Below are 22,195 nucleotides of genomic sequence, written 5' to 3'. Positions count from 1 at the left end.
TCTTTAGTTCATGTTCTCTCTGAGAAGTTGTTTTTGCCTGGCATTTTGAAAAGAACTGATCCAAGGACGTTTGCTTTTGTCAGCTTTTAACAATCGTTAGAAAATGTCCAAGGCAAACATCAGCATAATGAGCGATCGCCAGACTGGTGAACCCTCTTTTTGGGTGATTCACATTTACAAAAAACTATCGGAACACCTCATGGCCCGAGGGGCGAATGGCGAGGACGCTGCATAGACACATAGCTTTGTAGTGTATAATATATAAACTGAATATCAAAAGGCATACACCACATGCAATATATGTATTTTTTCGAATCAATTTTCTGCAAGAAACTGTTTTCATTTAAAAATATTTTTCCTGAGTTTTACACTGTAAAAGATGAACTCCTGCTGTTGTCAACTGTTTGCCGAGTCACAACTAAAGCAGCCACAGGCATTCTCCTCTGACCCGGCTAAATGACCCCCTCTCGGCCCAGCAGAGCAAACGGCAAGGTGAACTCCGCATCCATCCCTCATATTTCCATACGAGCTTAATGACTCCCCCGTTGGCTGTTGAGGTGGCCTTTCCAAATAAATACTCTGTGTGGTGTAACTGAGAGTGATGCATGGTACTGGTGGGCAAGTTATGACTCATCCTGGGATGATGCACCGCCTCCCAGGCCTTAATAGCGGCTCTCGTTGGAGGAAGCCGGCCGGCTGAGACCTACTGACCTTGACGGTGAAAAAAAAAAGGCACATTTGGGCATGCGGCAGGCTCTGCTCGACACTACTGAGAGAGGATAGTGAATTGTTTATATGCCAACAGTTTTTTTTTGTCTACACAAGGAGGAATGCCAGGACGAGAAGTCACTTACTTGGGGAAGGAATTGCTCTTCTATCCATCTATCCATTTTCTGATCCGCTTAATCCTCACAAGGGTCGCGGGGGGCGGGGGGGTTGCTGGAGCCCATCCCAGCTGTCTTCGGGCAGGAGGCGGGGGACACCCTGAACCGGTTGCCAGCCAATTGCAGGGCACACAGAGACAAACAACCTTCCGCGCTTACACTCACACTTAGGGACAATTTGGAGTGTTCAATCAGCCTGCCATGCATTTTTTTTGGAATGTGGGAGGAAACCGGAATACCCGGAGAAAACCCACGCAGGCCTGGGGAGAGCATGCAAACCAATCTACAGCAGCAAAATTTGGAGGGAGGAAAGTAGAAAAAAAGAAAAAAATGAAGTATTTGCATGCACAAAATTTTTAAAAAGTATACATAAATATATTATTATATATTATATATATTTAGAGACAGAGAGAGAGAGACAAAAAGGAGTTGTTTTTGTTCTTGTGCGTGGATAAATTAGTACAACATACAAAAAAAGGCCCCGGAATATGATTTTGCTGTTTCAGGAAATCAACAAAAGAGGAGGCTGTAAACAATAACGGAACATTTCACCCCAATAAATTTTCATAGGGCGAAATAAATGGGTCGTTTTAATTTACTGCTTGTCTCAAGCTCAACCTTATGGCGACGCTTGTGTGTGTGTATGTGTGTGTGTGTGAGTGTGAGGCAGCAAAAGCTTCAAAGACTGAGATCAATCACCTTAATTAATAATGCAAGGTGCTTGTCTTATCCATTAACTCCAGTTGGCCGTAATAACTTCAAATTGGGCTGGAGAATCACAAATTTAAATCACTGAGTAATAGAAGTGAGCCCGAGGGTGGAGGGTGGGGCGTGGGGGTGGTGACATACAGTATGTAGCCTAATAAGTCCACATTGATTTTTGCAATGCAGCCTTGCTTCGTAGATGGCGCGCATATTGTATCAGGTTCGCTATTCCCCGCGCGGTTGTCTCAAAGCTGCTAAAATCCAAACGGCGGTACAAGAATCACGAAGGGATGCGCGGGGCGTATTTTAAGTGTCTTATTTTAATTTCGCAACATATTACCATGGAGGTAGCCCAATGGTTAGCACATTGGCTTCACAGTGCAGAGGTACCGGGTTCGATTCCAGCTCCGGCCTCCCTGTGTGGAGTTTGCATGTTCTCCCCGGGCCTGCGTGGGTTTTCTGCGGGTGCTCCGGTTTCCTCCCACATTCCAAAAATATGCATGGCAGGCTGATTGAACACTCTGAATTGTCCCTAGGTGTGAGTGTGAGTGCGAATGGTTGTTCGTTTCTGTGTGCCCTGCGATTGGCTGGCAACCGATTCAGGGTGTTCCCCCGCCTACTGCCCGGAGACAGCTGGGATAGGCTCCAGCACCCCCCGCGACCCTAGTGAGGATCAAGCGGTACGGAAGATGAATGAATATTACCATGGAATTTAAAGCGTCAAAACCACAGGGAACGGTCCACGCGTGCCTCCCGACTGCTTTGCGATAACGCGACCCCCCGCCTCGGTGGGCGCCACGATAACATCTGCACCTTTTGTCACCTTCCGCCGCTTTCCAATGTTCAACGGGTAGAGCAACAAGAGGCAGCGTAATTGAAACGCCACTGTTGCGTTTGAGCAGAAAGCTTTCTGTCCATACCGTGACATGGGATCAAGGTAATTATGGAAACATATGGCTGACCGGGGTGTCTTTTAACCCTTTCGCTAATGACTTTTGCCCATAGGGGAAAAAAAAAGGGCAGGGGAAGGACACTGGCGCCATTACGGAGACCCGTTGCGCCTCGGGCTGAAGACACGTAATCAAAACACGAAAGGGAACTCTGTATTACAATTATTTAAAAGGGATATACTGTGGGAAAATTGGGCGGCCCGGTAGCCCAGTGGTTAGCACGTCGGCTTCACAGTGCAGAGGTACCGGGTTCGATTCCAGCTCCGGCCTCCCTGTGTGGAGTTTGCATGTTCTCCCCGGGCCTGCGTGGGTTTTCTCCGGGTGCTCCGGTTTCCTCCCACATTCCAAAAATATGCATGGCAGGCTGATTGAACACTCCAGATTGTCCCTCGGTGTGAGTGTGAGCGCGGTTGGTTTTTCGTCTCTGTGTGCCCTGCGATTGGCTGGCAACCGATTCAGGGTGTCCCCCGCCTACTGCCCGGAGACAGCTGGGATAGGCTCCAGCAACCCCCGCGACCCTAGTGAGAATCAAGCGGTTAGGAAGATGAATGAATGAATGAATGAATGTGGGAAAATTGTTTTGGACGCCATAGAAACACGTCATAGCCAAAAGCGAAAGCAGAGCGCCAGTGTCGTTGCACACATGAACTGATGACCGGTGATTGAATGATGGGTGCAGGTGTCGATAAGGGCGTGATCCACACGTGAAAATACAATTGTTACTGTCTTAATGGATGCTCAGAAACACCCACAGCAGAGGGAGGAGGGACCCCGGCGTCGAAAGGCTATAGAGGTGTGAAAAGTGTGCTTCAATATTGGCACCTTGGGAGTATTTTGACCATCTCAGACGCTTCATGTCAAGACATCTTAAAAGTGTTTTCAAGGAAGATTTGCATAATCGGTTGCCCTTTTGAAAAGAAATGACAATGTTTAGCCAATGTTCTTGGAAGCACGCCGAGCTCGTCAAGACTGATGGTACACTTTTGATGTTTACGCGTAGTGTTACAGCCATTGCTAAAAGGTTGTTACTTCAAAGCCTTTTCCATTGGCAGCGCCTTCAATTTGACTCGAGACGACCCACTTCAACTCCATTAACGTTCCTGGCTGAATGGGGGAAGATGCCCTCCCCCCGCCATAATGCCAGCTCACCTCAGGCAATTTTTTTTTCTTCAGTGTTGAATGCGCTGTCAAACTCAACCCCCGCCCCACCGACCCCCCTATGTCTCTCTCACATGCTAATGGAGACCAAAATTACCCCGCCCAGTCTGCGCAAAACATGACCGTAGCCCTCAGGTAAATCACAGCGGGACTCAGCCAACTGGAGCTTTTTGTTCCATTTGCTCTCATGGCAGTTGGCAAACTTGCCGCGACCGCTGTTGCGACTGCACAATGAACTGAAAGCTTTGGCGAGTGGCGAGGCTCCGTAGCACAATGAGCTGTCGTCGGTCCAGAAACGCTCGTTCGAAATAGCGCCGCCTTGTCCTTTTGCTAGCGCCATTCACTTGTGAAGACAAGCCTCCTCGCTGCCCATCTTTAAAGCCCTCATCAAAACTCACTTGTATTCTTTGGCGTTCGACTCAGCATGACTTAGATTTGTTCTTGATTTTACTGCTTGGTGCTTTCTACCGCCTTTATTACGATTCGTCTTACTGTTTATTGTGTATGTTAAATCGCTCCATCTACAGCACTTCGTATGCAGCGATGGCTGTTTGAAAGTGCTCTATAAATACTGTTGACTTGACTTGACTTGACAACAGTGGCTGTTTGCTTGCGCGTCAGGCGTGTTCATGACAATGACTATGTGAGTGGCAGCTGTAAAATGAAGTTAGGACTCCGACATTAAATGTCAGCGTTGTTCTCGCTAGAAAAGGAAGCCGTTACTTTGTTAAAATGGTGTACAGCAATTTTTTCTCTATTTGCAGGGAAAAGGGACGAAGCCGAGGCACAGATAGGGGAAAAATGCAATAATTAAGGGCACTCGATTGTTTCTAGAAGGAAATGGTTTTGATGTGCTTGCCTTCAAAATGATGCAGGCTATTACTTTGGGGTTCGATAAGTCCAAAAGGTTGTATGTTGCAAGAGAAAGTGGATTGGATTGTTTGTTGAAAGGATCCAGGTTGAGTCACATTGAAAAGACGCATTTCTTCGTCCCTGGTCTGTCCTCCCTCCCAACTTTGCACTTGGCTCACGTCTCTGTTCAGTAACATTAGAACAGATTCGTCATTCATCTCCGACTGCTGCTAATTGAGACGGGAGGAACAGGGCGTCAACTGTTCGTCTCCCCGGCTAAACAACGATTAGACGCCAGGGACCATATGGGCCATCTTTGACGTTCATCGCCGGCCAGTTGTTCGGTTCCTGCCGAACTGCCGAGCATCAGCGCGATGCGACTTCGCCTCGGAGACTCGCAGCAACTGGCGACTGATTTCCTCTCCCGCTTTTGGCACTCAGCAAATATTTCTGACAAAGACATATGGCGAGGAGAAGTGCGCGGCAGCAGGCTGCCAATCCTCCAGCCTGGACTGTTTTCGCTTGATTGTTTCGAGCAAAGTGCGCATTTAGTGGAGTTCCAGCAGGGGGGCTGCTTCAGGCGCACACACGACACGATGAAGTGGCGGTGCCTCGTCGTCTCAGCATTTCAAGTGGCGAGAAGGAAAAACACATCTGTGACACAACACTTCCTAATCTGTTCTGTCATTTCCCTAACCCGTCTTTGGGAACGTGTCTTTCACCCCTTCACCTCCGAATTCGGGGGCAGGGGTGGGGGAGGGTGGGCTCGCTGACATCAGAGTTCACTTGCGGTGGAGCTCCTGTCTTGAGCTCTGGCAGCCAGGCTGATAGGCAGCCCTGTGGACTGGCAGGCTTTTTAAATTGCACCCGAGTTGATAGGTGGCTGTCAGGAGGGGCAATTTACAGAGAATATCCAAAGTGGGGGGGCTGAAAAAAAATACCAGGGAAGGGATGGTGACCCCGAAAAGACTCAGGCTACTTAGGATGTACCACAATGAGAATTCGAAGGAAGGCAGCATGTCATCAATTTGGATTTTGCATCATTCCTCTCATTTGAATGAACCGCTACAGATCTTGTCGCGACCGTTGAACTGTGCTATCACTTTTAACCTGCAGGGCGCAATCGTCCCTTTGGCATCTCAACACTGTGCCCGATTCCTTCCCACAACCTAACTTCGCCTCACTCGTGTTCTCCCAGACAGTATTTTCACAATATTGGTTCTCTGACTTTTTTGCTCCTTTTGGGGATCTTTATTTTGCCGTCAATCTAAAAGGTATCCAACGGTATCTTCTCCGATAACGGCGAGCGTTCCGCATCCATGAATGTCCAACCCACTTGAACAAAACATCTTGATTGAGAGTCGCCCACTTGTATATGCCTCTCGAACGTCTCGCCATGTGAGCAAACTGCAAAATGTGTCTGTCGGTTTCTTCATTCGGATCCGTGCAAGGATTCTACGGGTTCTTTCCCTCGTCTTACCGTTCTGCAGAGTTTTGTGGAAATTGCTAAATTGGCTTTGCATAATCCTACTAATCTCCACGCGTGACGTAGTGTACGTAGCGCAGTGGCTTCATTCAAGGCCAGTTATGAGCTATAAATCTATGTAGGGCAGTAGAACTGCAGGCAGGTGGCTTCCTTATGACCTGCTGATAAGTGGCGTGTTGCCGTTCATCATTTGTGCCCTTGCTTGACCGTCCGGGTGACGCTTGTTGTGGATCAGAGCAATAGGGCCTAACAATTAACTTCTGGCCCCCTTTTGGCAACCGGCGGTGAAAAAACTGATGGGCGAATGTCACGTCTGCGCAGATAAGTCGACTCGTAGACCTCGTTCCAGTTGGCGGTCATTACAATACGATGCTTTTGGAATTGTAAAAGCTTTGTCACGTCCGAGCGAATGGCGCGCGAGCGTTTCATCGCGCGCTTTTGATAAGACGTGGCGCCCGTAAGCCTTTGACAAGACTCACCAGTGATTATGCGAAATGGCAGAAACACTGTACAACAGTCGTCTCAGCAATTGCGCGTTACGGCTTGCATATGAACTAGGAATAAATCCCCCCACCTTCAGCTCTTTGGCGGCAGCTATTCACGTACTTAGCCCCCTCGCACCGCACCGCCTGCCAGAATCAATTGTGCCGGCGACCATTGCCAAGCATGAATTTTTATCTCCCAGCTGGAAAACAAGGGGAGCGTTGCGGGGAGAGAGATGCCGGCCATCAATCACATGATTAATTCTCTCTCGATCCTTTTGAAAGTGAACCTGGCATTCGTCTACAGACTTTGAACGGCAATGCGCTAACCTCCCCGACACTCAATCTTTAACCTTTTCAGCGGCACCCCAGAGAAGATACTCAGGACCCACTTGGAGTTATTACTACACGTTTAGCGATTGTTTCAGCGCCTGACCTTGTCAAGAGTAATCAGCGTATAATAAATGTTTTGCCCTTTACACTGTATAACTGTGCTTACGATTTGCGCAATGGCCAAACATGCTGTTATTATCAATGTTCATGGCCTTTTTTTTTCTTCTTTTTTTGTCATCCCACAGCTCTTCAAGTCCTGGCAAGTCTGCTTGAGTGCTGAAAGGTAAAGATTGACTTATTGGTTTGTGTACTGGCCCGGTCCAACATTGCACCTGTTTTAGGAGTTGCACAACACTCGATTAAGAGTGACCGTGCCAAAGGCAGCCATGCGGATGTCGTGAAAAGACGTGCAATTGTCCATGTACTAAATTTGTTTGCCTTAGAGCAACGTTGCCCAACCTTTGTTGCCCCACAATGTCAGACAATATTATTTTCAGAGACCGGCTTTTAAGGTGTGACGGATAATTACAACAAAATAATATGATATGACCTGCATGAAAACTGTGGTATATTCGAAACATAATAATAAAAACGGATCATGACACGAGGAATGGCCTATCTGGCGGCAACACTCTCTGGTCGCTATGGTAACGTTTACACCTGCCTTCAAAATAAGATAGACCGCAAATACAAAGCGCATGAAATGTACGACTCAACATCGCCGCATACTATGCGGAGTGGACTTGGTGGGGGTGGGGGGATCTCCTGCTGCGATAAACCCTTATTTTAAGTACTGTCTATTAAATGTAGCCTTCTTTTTCTTGACGGTCGTAGGCTCCTCTTAAGTTTCCTGGCTGGGCTCTTTCCCCTTCCCAAAGGCCTTTGGTTTTTTTTTTTACTCATTTTGCTAGCTCCTTTTAGCGATAACCAATCACGTGACCGAGAAGCGCCACCTTCACGTCAAGAGTGACTTACTGTCGACAAATATAACAGAGAATCCGGTAATTTTTCAGATTAAAACATCTTTCAGATTCCGAAAAATAACTAAAACGGAAGGAATGTAAGTTATTTATTTTTTCTGTGCGGCCCGGTAGCAAATGACCCACGGACCGGTACCGGTCCGCGGCCCAGAGGTTGGGGACCACTGCCCAAGAGCTTAAAAGACTAACACCGGATACGGGTACTACAGAAGTGCCGCAATACATCACCATCAAAACTAAACTTGAGCATGTTCGATATTCTCTCTTCAAACAGTTTATTCGACTCTGCAGTAAAATGTGAGCATTATTTGAATGTGGAAAGAATAAAAGCAAGATGAGCATGCTCTGGTAGGTTGTAGCGTCCGTGATTCCGCCTAAGGGGCGCTGCACAATAACAGTATGAGAAACGCGGGAGGATAGCAGCTGAGCCGCAATATTAGACAAAAGTTTAATCCACAAGAGAGTCCGGCAATCTTCTATTATTTTTACGACTGAGAATCCGACTCCATTCTCACACAACAACATAATCACAACCCTATTCTCGTTCGGGGGTATACAGGGTTAGACAGAAGGAATATTTTCTTGTGCTGAGAAAGGTACAAACTTTTGGGATGGCTGGGAGTGTTTTTGACAGTTTGCTAGATGAACCATCAAATCATTGGAGCGACGTTTTCCGCCCGGCAACACAAAAACAAAAAGGCAGTGAATGCAAAGTGACTTCTATTTCTCACCCCGTCTGTTTGAGTCTGGTCCACTGCAATTCAATCCACTTTTGCGAACTGTCTGGGGGATTGCTATGTTAGGCTACCACGAGCCACTCATATTCTGTATTTCTTGTTTGGGTTTTTGCTGCAAATGTTCATTTAAATAACTGTGAGGAGAGGGGGAAAAAGCATTATGGCTATCATGGTGGACTTAAACAGTTTGTAGCAGTGGGGGCATAATTCGTGCACAGCCTTGGACGTGTCCTAGTGTATTAGTCACTCGTGCTTTAATTATCCATCCATCCATCCATTTTCCGAACCGCTTGATCCTCACTAGGGTCGCAGGGGGTGCTGGAGCCTATCCCAGCCGTCTTCGGGCAGTAGGCGGGGGACACCCTGAATCGGTTGCCAGTCAATCGCAGGGCACACAGAGACGAACAACCATTCGCACTCACACTCACACCTAGGGACAATTTAGAGTGTTCAATCAGCCTGCCATGCATGTTTTTGGAAAGTGGGAGGAAACCGGAGCACCCGGAGAAAACCCACGCAGGCCCGGGGAGAACATGCAAACTCCACACAGGGAGGCCGGAGCTGGAATCGAACCCGGTACCTCTGCACTGTGAAGCCGAGGTGCTAACCACTGGACTACCGGGCCGCCCGTGCTTTAATTATGACTTTTTTTTTTTTAAAGTCTCACTTCTGCTCTCTTCATACCGTTATTTGGTCACCTCTTTGCATAGACTTTCAGTGAGGTTTGTTTCGCCTCAAATGGTGTCGTCACCAAACAGGTGATGAGTTGTTATTGTTGTTGCAAAGGCAGTCGTTGAAAGTTGTCGTAATCAAATAAGACTTTGGTTTTATCATTCACATTCACCATGTCTGGAGGCTGCTCCGATATGCTGTGGTTCATCAAAGAGTCGTACTGTCTTTGAATGCAGTCAATGCCCAAAATTAACAACATAACTTGACCATGGCACTGGCTGTTTGGATCATGGAAGACAATATTCTGCGGGTCGTGGAGAATAAGTCCCTCGCACTCTTGGGTTTTGACGAGACCAAATGGCAGGTAGTGAGCGGGGTAATTTATTATTTTTTTCCCTCACCACTGGTCTTGGTTGTCGTCAAATATTGCTATGTGACTGTTAAGAAGACATTGTTGTACTAACCTGAGGCATAGGGTGGATGAAAGTGTCTTTGAGGTCCGGTCGCTTACGTGCAGAGAAAATAGTGGCCTTTGCCGCGCTTTCCTCAATTTCCAGTCTCCCACTCGCCGCTATCTCTTGTCGACCGGCTCTCCCGTCTGCTCAGTTGCTGACAATCTTTGCTGCACAGCCCACTGTTTTTTCAAAGCGACAACCCCCCCCCTCCACAGACGCCCGCGCTCACCTGTATGCTCATTTGAGCTCGGGAATGACTAATGGTCGCTACTGTCTGCTCACGTCAAGATGACTGCACGCGCTCGGCACGATGGGGCTCAGGTGTGCACCCAGAGCTGTTCTTCGGGGGAACTTCAGCCACACCACATGGCACCTCCGCAGCACAGCTCCTGTGCTTCTGTACTGGCGTCACGCAAAGTTAGCGTGAGGAAAACATAAGAAAACAACTATGGGAATGAACCCTGAACTTTTTTTTTTCTTTTCTAGGGATGGTGGGGGTTGGCTTATCACTGTAAAGACTGGGTCAAAATTTCATTGCATTGAATTGATATTCCTGTTTTTTATGAAATGAATATCATTACTACAGTGGTACCCTTACTTACGAACGTCTATTCATACAAAATCTTGAGGTTACGAAATGCCGTAACAGGAAAACCTTGTCTCTTCTTATGAAATAATTTTCAAGATACGAAAGGTAAAATTACAGTATGGCCTGCTACGCAACATACTTATAGTTGCTCTGCCATTGGCTATTTCCTGGCATTCCACCTCTACTGTATTTGTCAATGTGTGTAGATAGATAGATATGTGTCTGTGCAGTGTCCTTGTCACTCGCCCCTAAGGGCCACGAGACGTTCTGATGCGAATCCCCAGTGGGGCGATCACTCACTATGCTGATGTTTGCCTTGGACATCTTCCAAGGATTGTTCAAAGCCGACAATAGCAAACATCCTCGGATCAGTTCTTTACAAAACGCCAGGCAAAAACCACTTCTGAGAGAGAACATGGACTAAAGAGGGCAAAAAAGACGCGGACGCAGTCAAGTTAAATGACCATCATTTTTATTCTTTACTCTCTTCTTAGGTTTTTACATTATGCACAACTCTCATTTATTGTGCAATAATCTTACTGCAACATGTATTTGTTACATATTTTGATGCATTTTTATGCTTTCTGAAACATTTATATTTGAATTTTGGGGGGGCTTGGAACGAATTAGGGCATTTACATGGAAAATGCGTCTCTACGTACAAAATTTTCTTTTTAAGAGATTTCTTCCTGAATTAATTCATTTCGTAAGTAGAGGTACCATTGTACTATTAAGAGTTTGACATTTGCTCACATGAAAGACGGCAAAAAGCGCAAATCTCATAGAGTTTAAGAGAGAAACATTTTAAATAATTCCAGCATTTTTTTTTCAAATGACATGTCCAGTCATTGTTCATCCTCCGTTAACATGTAGAAGCTGTGCAGTGACAATGAAATCAAGTTGTCTCAAATGGAGGCTGCCATAGTGCTCGCGCTTATGGCCGCTTTCTGCTTGATTATACTTCTCCTGTCGTGAAGCAGGCCGCTTGTCCGCGACATTGATTTTATTTACGAGCTGTCAAGATTTTGTTTGGTGCGTATGTGAACCAATTGTTTCGAAGTGCTTCAGTGTGTCTCAGAAGCCCCCCCCCCACTCCCTATCCCATTCTCTCTTTTGCTCAATACTTTCAATTATGTTTTAATGAGGATGATCTACTTACGTGTGACGGGGCTCTCTAGCCAACACTTACAATCAACACGCCTGGCCGCGCGTACGTTGATTTGTAACGGGAATTTGAATTCAGGAAAGCAGTCATGTCGACATCGCCGGCAACTGCTGCATCGTTAATGTGCTATTTGCTCCATGCAACATTATAAGGGTTCGTTTTTGATGGATCATATACCATATGCACAAGCGGCAGTTTTGCTGATACTGCAATTTACCCACTGAACAACACCGCAACTTTTTTGATGACTTTGCTGCGAATCAAATATTGAATCCGATTGTCGCAACAAAATGCGCACTCCAATGAATCCATTGAGTTGAATTTTGTTTCAGTGGTAGTAAAATCAGGTTTCTTCTCAGGAAACAAATATTTCTTGTGTGTTTAAAAAAAAAAAAGAGCACATTTGATGACATTTAAAATGAAAGTTTTTTTAAACACCTTCAAATAAACATTTTAAAAATTATATCTGAGCATATATGTGTGTGTGTGTATATATATATATATATATATATATAAATATATTCATTCATTCATTCATCTTCCATACCGCTTGATCCTCACTAGGGTCGCGGGGGGTGCTGGAGCCCATCCCAGCCGTCTCCGGGCAGTAGGCGGGGGACACCCTGAATCGGTTGCGAGCCAATCGCAGGGCACACAGAGACGAACAACCATTCGCGCACACACTCACACCTAGGGACAATTTAGAGTGTTCAATCAGCCTGCCATGCATATTTTTGGAATGTGGGAGAAAACCCACGCAGGCCCGGGGAGAACATGCAAACTCCACACTCTGCACTGTGAAGCCGACGTGCTAACCACTGGACTACCGGGCCGCCCCTAAATGTGACCTTGTTGCAAACACTGGGAATCAAACTGGGAAAATATATATATATATATATATATATATATATATATATATATATATATATATATATGTGTGTGTGTATATATATATATATATATATATATATATATATATATATACACACACACACACACATACACACACACATTTTCTGATCCACTTTAACCTCACAAGGGTCTCAGGGTTTGCTTGAGCGTATCCCATCTGTCTTCGGGCAGTAGGCAAGGGACACCCTGAACCGGTTGCCAGCCAATCGCAGGGCACACAGAGAAAAACAACCATCCGCACTCACACTCACACCGAGGGCCAATTTGAGTGTTTAATCAGCCAGTGTTTAATTTTTTTGAAATGTGGGAGGAAACCGGAGTACCCGGAGAAAACCCACCCACGTATGGGAGAGAACATGCAAACTCCACACAGGAAGGCCGGAGCTGGAATCGAACCTGGTACCTCTGCACTGACGCGCCTAACCATTAAAAAAAAAAAAAATCAAAAACAACCATTGTGTAACATTGTGTAACCAAGTGTAACAGTTTGACCAGTCAGAAGCATGAAGCTCGGAAAACAGCAGTGGCATTTTTGAGGCAATAAAACAAGTTTGATGACTGCCAGAGGCTGAGCCGCCCTATATTTGTTTACGGATTAAAATGAGACCGTTACGCTTCCCCTTCCCCGCCTAATATGTTCCGCATGGGAACGCCTCTGTACCGAAAAAATAATCCAAATACGTGTAGAACTGGGCTAAATCTCTTTCCTTTCCAAAGCATGCAGCCATTCTCCTCCCGCCCTTATCCTTTTTTCGAAAGGCCCAGTAATTAAAAGTCGTCTTCAAGTTGACTTGCTACAGCTTGACCCAAAGCCTCGGCCAGGTTATCAGCGTCGGGGGTTAAAGCAATCTCTCCTGCAACTTCCACTCCAGCAGCGGGGAAGCCTGATGCATTTCTGCACATCTCAGGATGAGGCCAAAGCTCAACCCACTGGACAAAAGACCTTCACCAAGGCTCAACAATAATGCCGTACGGGTGTTGAATTCTCCATCCTCGCTTCGTGACTAATCTTATACTGCACGTCAAAGAAAACGCAAAAAGAGTTCATTAGAAACGTTCTGCATTTAACCCTTCTGTCATGACGTGAAAATATTCCGTTTAAAATAGAAAAAGATCGGAAAAAAAATAAGCATGGCACAAAAGTAATCTCCTTGAAATGTTGATTGCAATGGTTGGTAACGAAGTGAAAATTACATGAGAGGGTGATTGGCAACTACTTTCAATGCGATTACTTCAACTTTTCAATGCGTCTGAGTATTCACGCAAATTGCCTCAACCTTCTTTGGACCATGGTGAGCAAAATCAGATGTTTACACGGGCTAAACTTTAGATCAGAATAAATTACTGAATATACATATGTATATGCGGCCCGGTAGTCCAGTGGTTAGCACGTCGGCTTCACAGTGCAGAGGTACCGGGTTCGATTCCAGCTCCGGCCTCCCTTGCATGTTCTCCCCGGGCCTGCGTGGGTTTTCTCCGGGTGCTCCGGTTTCCTCCCACATTCCAAAAACATGCGTGGCAGGTTGATTGAACACTCTAAATTGTCCCTAGGTGTGAGTGCTAGTGCGAATGGTTGTTTGTCTCTGTGTGCCCTGCGATTGGCTGGCAACCGATTCAGGGTGTCCCCCGCCTACTGCCCGTAGACAGCTGGGATAGGCTCCAGTGCCCCCCGCGACCCTAGTGAGGATCAAGCGGTTAGGAAGATGAATGAATGAATGAATGAATGAACGTATGTATGTCTGCGTGGGATTTTTCCGGGTGCTTCGATTTCCTCCCACATAGCAAAAACAGGCATTTCAGGCTGCTTGAACACTCAAAATTGTCCCTATGTGATGGTTGTTCGTCTCTGTGTGCCCTGCGATTGGCTGCAAACCAGTTAAGGGTGTTCCCCCCGCCTGGGATAGGCTCCAGCACACCCCGCGACACTTGTGAGGATAAAACGGATCGGAAAATGGATGGATGAATGTCTTAGGCGAATATGAAAATGCAAAATGTCATTCGAGTCAAGTCAGGTCAAGTCAGCTTTATTGTCAAATATGTCCAACATACAACAGAGATGAAAAGTCTTTCCTCTCAAGCACAGTGCAAACATGCAGTGCATTGAAAACACACTCGGCTAAAAATATCGGCAGCGAAACTGAACTGCATTCCAACTCAGGTTTGATTTATTTATGTATATGTTGCACTCTATACATTTACTGTGCATTGAGGGGGTGGGAGCACTGCGTGATGGCATAAAATTGAAAATGGAAAGAAAATCATATAAGAAGATTCTTGTAAAACCACGTAGAGAGAACATTACGTTTTTTTGTTTGTTTGTTTTGGGGTGGGGGTGTAATGGTAATGGGTCAGACTGACCCTAGAACGTTACTTCATTCTCTTAGGAACGGTCCCAAGAGAATTTTTCCTAATTAAATGTAATGTGTTCTTATCAAACTGAAAAAGAAAGTAACATGACATTCCACCCCGGTAGGGGGCGCTCAAGTACCTTACAAGCCAGTGAAATTGCTTCCATGTAATCCTAAAATACAAAGATTTATTAAGCTGGTTTATTAAGCCGTGAGGCGCTTGCTACGAACATGTAGTTTGAGCGGCTTCCACCGCACAGATCGTCGTAATGCCACCGCGTACGCGCCATTGTGTCCGAAATGATCGCAAATCCGGTCTTTGCTTGTGGACTGCGTCAAATTTGACATGGCTGGACACCACGCAGAGCACTGAAGCGCCATGATCAGGCCACTTTTCACGTATGGAGTCTACCGGTGCTCCGATTTGTCAAATTAAAATCCAAAGAGGACCTTGAAGTGAATTTCATGTTACGGCATCCGCTTGGCAACGCAAATACCTTTACGAACGGCCGATTACACACGTCGAGACGGCTTTCCCAACACATTTGCTGCGATGCAAGAGCAAGGCACTCTTTTTGTGACCCGCAAAACACGTCGAGTTGAGTCGCGCAGCGCAGTGTGTCAGGCAGTGACACAAAACTAATGCCGTGTCACACAGACTGTCAGCAGATTAGCCGGTGGATTACACGTCGGCCATTAGATGTGCACACAGCGACAAGGCCACAAACATGGCAGGGAGAGAGCGAGAGAGTTGCACCCAGGGTTGCAAAGGCTCGGCCGTATGCCCGGCGACACCATGGCATATGATCCAACTCGTGGGAGGCGGATGCGCTAACCCCGTGTCAAACGTGCCGCTAAAATATACTTAAAAAAAAAAAACGGGATTCGCTGGGATAGCCGCGTTATAATGGGATCGCTGTTCTGTGAGATATATATATATATATATATATATATATATATATATATATATAATTTTTTTTTTAAATCCTCGTCTCACCACTTGGGTGGTGTTCGTCCCTCATTCAGCTCGGGTCCTCTACCAGAGGCCAGGAAGCTTGAGGGTTCTGCGCAGTATCCTTGCTGTTCCCAGCACTGCACATTTCTGGACTGAGATGTCCGATGTTGTTCCCGGGATCTGTTGCAACCACTCATCTAGTTTGGGGGTCACTGCCCCGAGTGCTCTGACCACCACAGGCACGACTGTCACCTTTACCTTCCAGGCTCTCTCCAGCTCCTCTCTGAGCCCTTGGTATTTCTCGAGTTTCTCGTGTTCCTTCTTTCTGATGTTTCCATCACTTGGGACCGCTACATCCACTACAACGGCTTTCCTCTGCCCTTTATCTATGATCACGATATCTGGTTGGTTCGCCATTACCATCTTGTCAGTCTGGATCTGGAAGTCCCACAGGATCTTCGCTCTGTCATTCTCCACCACCTTCGGAGGTGTTTCCCATTTTGACCTTGGGGTTTCCAGTCCATACTCCGCACAGATGTTTCGGTAGACTATGCCAGCCACCTGGTTATGGCGTTCCATGTAGGCTTTCCCTGCCAGCATCTTACACCCTGCAGTTATGTGTTGGATCGTCTCAGGTGCCTCTTTGCACAACCTACACCTTGGGTCTTGTCTGGTATGGTATATCTGGGCCTCAATGGCTCTGGTGCTCAAGACCTGCTCCTGAGCAGCCAGGATGAGTGCCTCTGTGCTGTCCTTCAGGCCAGCCCTCTCTAGCCACTGATAGGACTTCTTGAGATCGGCCACTTCAGTTATGGTCCGGTGGTACTTCCCGTGTAGGGGCTTGTCCTCCCATGATGGTCCCTCTTCCAGCTCCTCATCCTCTGTTCCCCATTGTCTGAGACATTCTCTGAGTACACACACACACACACACACATATATATATATATATATATATATATACACACACACACACACACACACACACACAAGTATATAAAATTGTTGAATTTTCACAAAGGTCCACTTTCATCTCTGGATAGCCGTCTTTCATCGTCGCAACACGTCTTGAGTGACAGTTTCGCTGAACGTCGCTGAAGTTGCTGGATCCTATGCCATCTGACTTCGGGCAAAAGGCAGATCACACCCCAAACTGGTCGCCAGTCAGTCGCAGGGCACATGTAGAGACAAACCGACGTCTACAACATCCCCGAATGGGAACCGATCCCACACTACCCCCGCACAAGTCGGGCGAGCTCACCCCGACCTGCTTTGTGTACAATCCAACCTGAACAAACAAGCCAAGCCAAGTCAAAACATTGTCGTCCAACTTTTTTTTTTTTTTTGCACAACATACCGGTTTCTCAATAAGCAATTTTGACGGACTGACAGCAGAGAACCAAGAAAAAAGCACATTCTTTGAAATACAGCTCTGAATGTAGTTGTTTTCATGAGGAAGAAAGATGAGCCATAATTGAATAATTGAATGAGTCAGTCCCATTTTCGGGAAAATGCAGAAATTGACACTCAAGACGTGTTGCCTTCATCCAGTCTCCTCCGTAATTGCGTTTTGGTCACCCTCATAGGAGAAATTCCCACTTGCTAAAGTATGATGTCCAAAATGAACCCAAGGTATTCTGTGCTTTTTTATTTTCCTCGTTCGGATGCCTCATTTGCGGGCCTGTCACCACATATTACACAGAGCGTGAGGATCACCTGCAGTGATAAACCCATATTACATGCAGGACTGCTGATATTGTCTCTTAAATGCAGCTTTCTTTTTGCTCTGAAGTCGTCAGCTCTTTTCCTTCGGGATCATCATTTGTGCCTTCTCGACTTTCTCAAAGAAAAAAAACCTTGGACTCATTTTTGCAGACGTGTACGGAGGCACAGACGGATGCGATTGATTTTCAAAATAAATCAGGCTCTGATGATCAATAGAATAATTGTTGTTGTGGGGCCGGGTGCCGAATGTCCCAGGTGGTTGGCCAACGCCGAAATTCTGGATAATTAAAGCCTTTGTTTCGCCGATATTTCATCTTTTCTCCGGCTATGCGACAGCTTTACACAAAGTCATTGTTTTTATTTAAAATACGAGCAACAACAAAGACAACATATGGAGCTTTTGCCGACGGACATATTTCTCACAACGCACCCCGGCGGAGCGAAGCGACAACGCTGCTTTAGGGCTTCCGAGCGGAGCCGTCCCTCCATTGTTGGTGTTTCAATTTGCCGATGATCGCTCTGGCCGCCGCCTGCCACCGAAGCGCTTTGCCACATGTAATGCCGCATAATTGCCTTCTTGAGTTGCCCGGTGGGGGGTGGGCGGGGGCTTCATTTCGGAGATGTTCTTTTTCCATGCGGGAGTGGAACGGAGGGTGTCACGTTAACCGCAGCTAAATGGAAATGCTGATATCCATTCAGACGGAGAATTGTGTTGAAAAGAGCCTTGCTGTGTTCATCGAGCGGGGACGATAATTGGCGGACTATGTGATTATTTCTTGGGCAGGCTTTGCATGCACAGCTGAACGTGGCGTGCACCTGAACCTGTGCTGCTGTGGAATAAAGTCAGCGGTTGGGCAAGATAGTTTGTTTTTTTTTAAGTTACACAAAGCAAAACTGGTAACAGGAAAAAGAACGAGGCACCACCCCCTCGCGCCCTGATTGGTTGACTCCTAACAAACCATAAAAACGAATTCCACACCGGCTAACCCCAGTAATGTCACGCAGGAGCCGTTCCACCGCTTTCAACTGCCTCGCGCGCAAATGCAAGTCGAGGGGCTGCTTTCGATTCGCCGGAGAAGGAGAGAGTGAGGTGGAGAGGGGAAAGCAAACTAATTTGCCTTTGTCGCTTTCACGAGCATTTCATTTGAAACAATTAAGAGATTACGGCACCGCAGATTCACAACGCTGGAGTGACAGCTGGGAGCCATCCCATAAACCTCGGAGTTGGTGAACGAGGCACCTTGACGTGCTTTCACCAACACGTTGTTCACATATTTCTTCAGTTGCTCGCTCTCTGCCCGAATCAGACGATTGAAGTGGAAAATAATGCTAACCCGAACAATAACTCCAAACCCTGATTTTTCGGAAGTTAGGAACTATCCCGGGCGGCCCGGTGATCGAGTGGTTAGCGCGTATACCTCACCGTGCAGAGGTACCGGGTTCTATTCCAGCTCTGGCGTTCCTGTGTGGAGTTTGCATGTTCTCCCTGGGCCTGTGTGGGTTTTCTCTGGGTACTCCCATTTCCTCCTACATTCCACAAACATACATGGCAGGCTGATTGAACACTCAAAATTATTCCTCGTTGTGGGTGTGAGCGCGGATGGTTGTTTGTCTACGTGTGCCCTGCGATTGGCTGGCAACCAGTTCAGAGAGTACCCCGCTTACTGCCCGTAGACAGCTGTGATAGGCTCCAGCAGCCCCCGCGACCCTTGTGAGGATAAAAGGTTCGGAAAATGGATGGATGGATGGATGGATGAAGGAACTATACCCAAACAAAAACCGAACGATAATCCTTAAATCCCATCAATAATCGTGAAATACTAACACCGAAATGAAAATTGAGTGGCAACAACTCCTAACCCCGAACAATAGCTGCCGACCCTTGTGAGGATAAAAAGCGGTTCGGAAAATGGATGGATGGATGTATGGATGAAGGAACTATACCCAGGAACTATACCCAAACAAAAACCGAATGATAATCCTTAAATCCCATCAATAATCGTGAAATACTAACGCCGAAATGAAAATTGAGTGTCAACAACTCCTAACCCCGAACAATAGCTGCCAACTCGGGGTGCTGTTGAGCTGACTTGGTAAAGCACTAGCGCCGTGTGTTGAGGCAGTAGTCCTCGTAGCAGGCGACTCCGGTTCCTGTCCCGCAAGTTATTCCCTCCCTCCTGCTTCTTGTCTCCTCTCCAGCTGTCCCGTCCACTCAAGGCAAAAAGCCTCAAAATAATCGATTTTAAAAATGACCTCCAACTCTTGCCACAACCCCCTAATCCAAAAATGAATATTTGAAAAGTACGAAGTAACGCTCAGGCCAATCCTAACAATAATGCCTTACCCCTGATCCTAACCATATGTTATATCTCAGAACCATCATTTTAAGATGTGAAATGACGTGCAAACTAACCCATAAGCCCAAACCACCAACTCCATTTCCACCCCCTTAATCCAAACTTCAGCAAACAGCACAGCCCTCTCAACTAAAAACAGAAACGGAAATTGTGCAGGAGGAGAGGCAGTGAAATATAATGGCGCATCTCTAACTTCCTCACACCATCAATTTGAATTGAAGATAGCCTTGTCAGAACGCAGCCATGGCGTCAACATCGCCCTACCCTCAACGATGGCGTCGAAGGGCAAAATTGATGAAGGTCCGCTTGTGAAAACGTCAGTTGCGGGGACCGCTGGAGAAAGTGTGTGTGTGTGTGCGCATGAGCTGGAGTGCTTGACAAATAGCAGCAGCGGCGCAAGCTCCTTTTCATGAACACTAAACTGTAAAATGGAGGAGCCGCCACAAACAACGGCTTGTGATAAATAGCCCACGTGGGGGTGGCGGGGGGTCCGGTGTGGACGGTTCTCGTAAAAGCTCGCCGAATGATGAAGATGGAAAAGAGATCATGTTTTTGTCGGCATCCGTTTTGGGGAAGCGTGTCACTTTGCAAATTTACAAAGGATGGCAGCATTTCACAACACTAATGTATCAAAGTACAGCGACACCCTTTTGGTTTTCCTTATGTCATCCAATTCCAAAGTCCTCCGAAGATTTCATTGTCATGGCTTTCAGAATCATTGCCCGCCTTATTAAATGGGTTGATCATCACGTTGGTTATTGATTAATTTTTTCCAGCGAGCAAAACGCCAGCTTGCTATTGAAGTGCAGGAAACACGTGGAGCGGACGTTGTATCGGTCTGTCGTGGTGAAGAAGGAGCTGAGCCAAAGGGCGAAGCTCTTAATTTACCGGTCGATCTACGTCCCAACCCTCACCTATGGTCACGAGCTATGGGTCGTGACCGAAAGAACGAGATCCCGGATACAAGCGGCTGAAATGAGTTTTCTCCGCAGGGTGTCCGGGCTCTCCCTTAGAGATAAGGTGAGAAGCTCAGTCATCCGGGAGGGGCTCAGAGTCGAGCCGCTTCTCCTCCACATCGAGAGGAGCCAGATGAGGTGGCTTGGGCATCTGATTCGGATGCCTCCTGAGCGCCTCCCCGGTGAGGTGTTCCGGTCATGTCCCACCGGGAGGAGACCCCGAGGAAGACCCAGGACACGCTGGAGAGACTATGTCACCCAGCTTGCCTGGGAACGACTCGGGATCCCCCGGGGAGAGCTGGAAGAAGTAGCTAGGGAGAGGGAAGTCTGGGCTTCCCTGCTAAAGCTGTTGCCCCCGCGACCCGGCCCCGGATAAGCGGTAGATGATGGATGGATGGATGGATGGATGGATGGATGGATGGATGGATGGATGGATGGATGGATGGATGGATGGATGGGTGTTTATTCGTTGTGAATACTCAACCCCACCCAGTATTCCCCTCAAGTGCTTCCTCCAAGCTGCTCCACACTGTAGGGCTCCTGATTCGACCAAATTGATGCTTCAGTCATTGCGCCCAGCGCAGATGCATCAACCCCCTTCCTCACGCCATATCCACTCCTAGACCAGGAAGTGCTCACAACGGAAACTGTCAAATAAGACTCGGGGCTCACGTCGCATTTGCTTGGCTCATGGAAGTTGAAGCTGTTCGAAACAAGGGGAGAGTTCAAGTGTCAAGGGGATTATTTGCATCAGATTTTTGGATCAGATTTGACATCCCAAAATTGTTTTTGTCTTTTAAGGATTTTGTATTTCGGTGTCGGAGCTCACAAATATCAATCCAAATGTCGCAAAATTGTGACACTGATTAATGATCAATAAAATAGCTTGCAGCCCTTTTCTGGGCCAATCTGTGACCCAGTGAACACCCAAGCTGGTTCCCAAAAGGGTTCCCCACATCGGGTTGCTTTTAAATTTGTTTACTGCCAATTAAATGACATTAAAATAAATCGCGCTAGATCGATTGAACTCTGAGACGCAAATCTGGAAAAACACTTATTGTTGTTTATTTGGTGTTTCATTCCACATATCAATTATCTACACGGGCTAATCTAGCTCGTCCCTGCCTTTACAGTTGCCGCCGGTAAATGCGATATTCTTCCTGAAAAATGTTTGTTTTATTTCCAAGCTACAGCCACACTGTTCTCATTGTCGCGTTTTATATCCAGCAATCTCAAATGATCCTTCAACCCAAGAGAGGGAATTTTGGTCCCGAGGTGAGTTATGATCTGATAGTAAAGCCAAATGGCATGGGGCCAAACCGTAAACCACCTCTTCGCTATCACGTACATAACAACACTAATCCATCTTAACAATCATTTCCATCATAAAATGGCACATTCTCTTCAATGCCACGATCCCGAGACCTCAAATTATAGCGACGCTTTAATTGCTCCAGGAAGTGAGCCCAAATGCTCAGCCGTCTATCACCTTTGACA

General features: G+C 46.7%; 1 protein-coding gene across 31 annotated transcripts in view; it reads left to right on the top strand.

The window, feature by feature from the left end:
• The window catches only part of LOC127604875 (receptor-type tyrosine-protein phosphatase delta-like), a 313,271-nt gene that overhangs the window by 160,191 nt on the left and 130,885 nt on the right, over positions 1–22,195 (top strand). For all 31 annotated transcript variants that reach the window (XM_052072299.1, XM_052072264.1, XM_052072256.1 and 28 more), the window contains exon 9: positions 7,096–7,133. The gene's annotated coding sequence lies outside the window, so the exon portion shown is untranslated. The remainder of the gene's footprint in view (positions 1–7,095; positions 7,134–22,195) is intronic.

This window comes from Hippocampus zosterae, chromosome 1, assembly GCF_025434085.1.
Source record: "Hippocampus zosterae strain Florida chromosome 1, ASM2543408v3, whole genome shotgun sequence".
Classification (NCBI taxonomy): Eukaryota; Metazoa; Chordata; class Actinopteri; order Syngnathiformes; family Syngnathidae; genus Hippocampus; species Hippocampus zosterae.
This window is presented reverse-complemented; position numbering and strand designations above follow the sequence as displayed.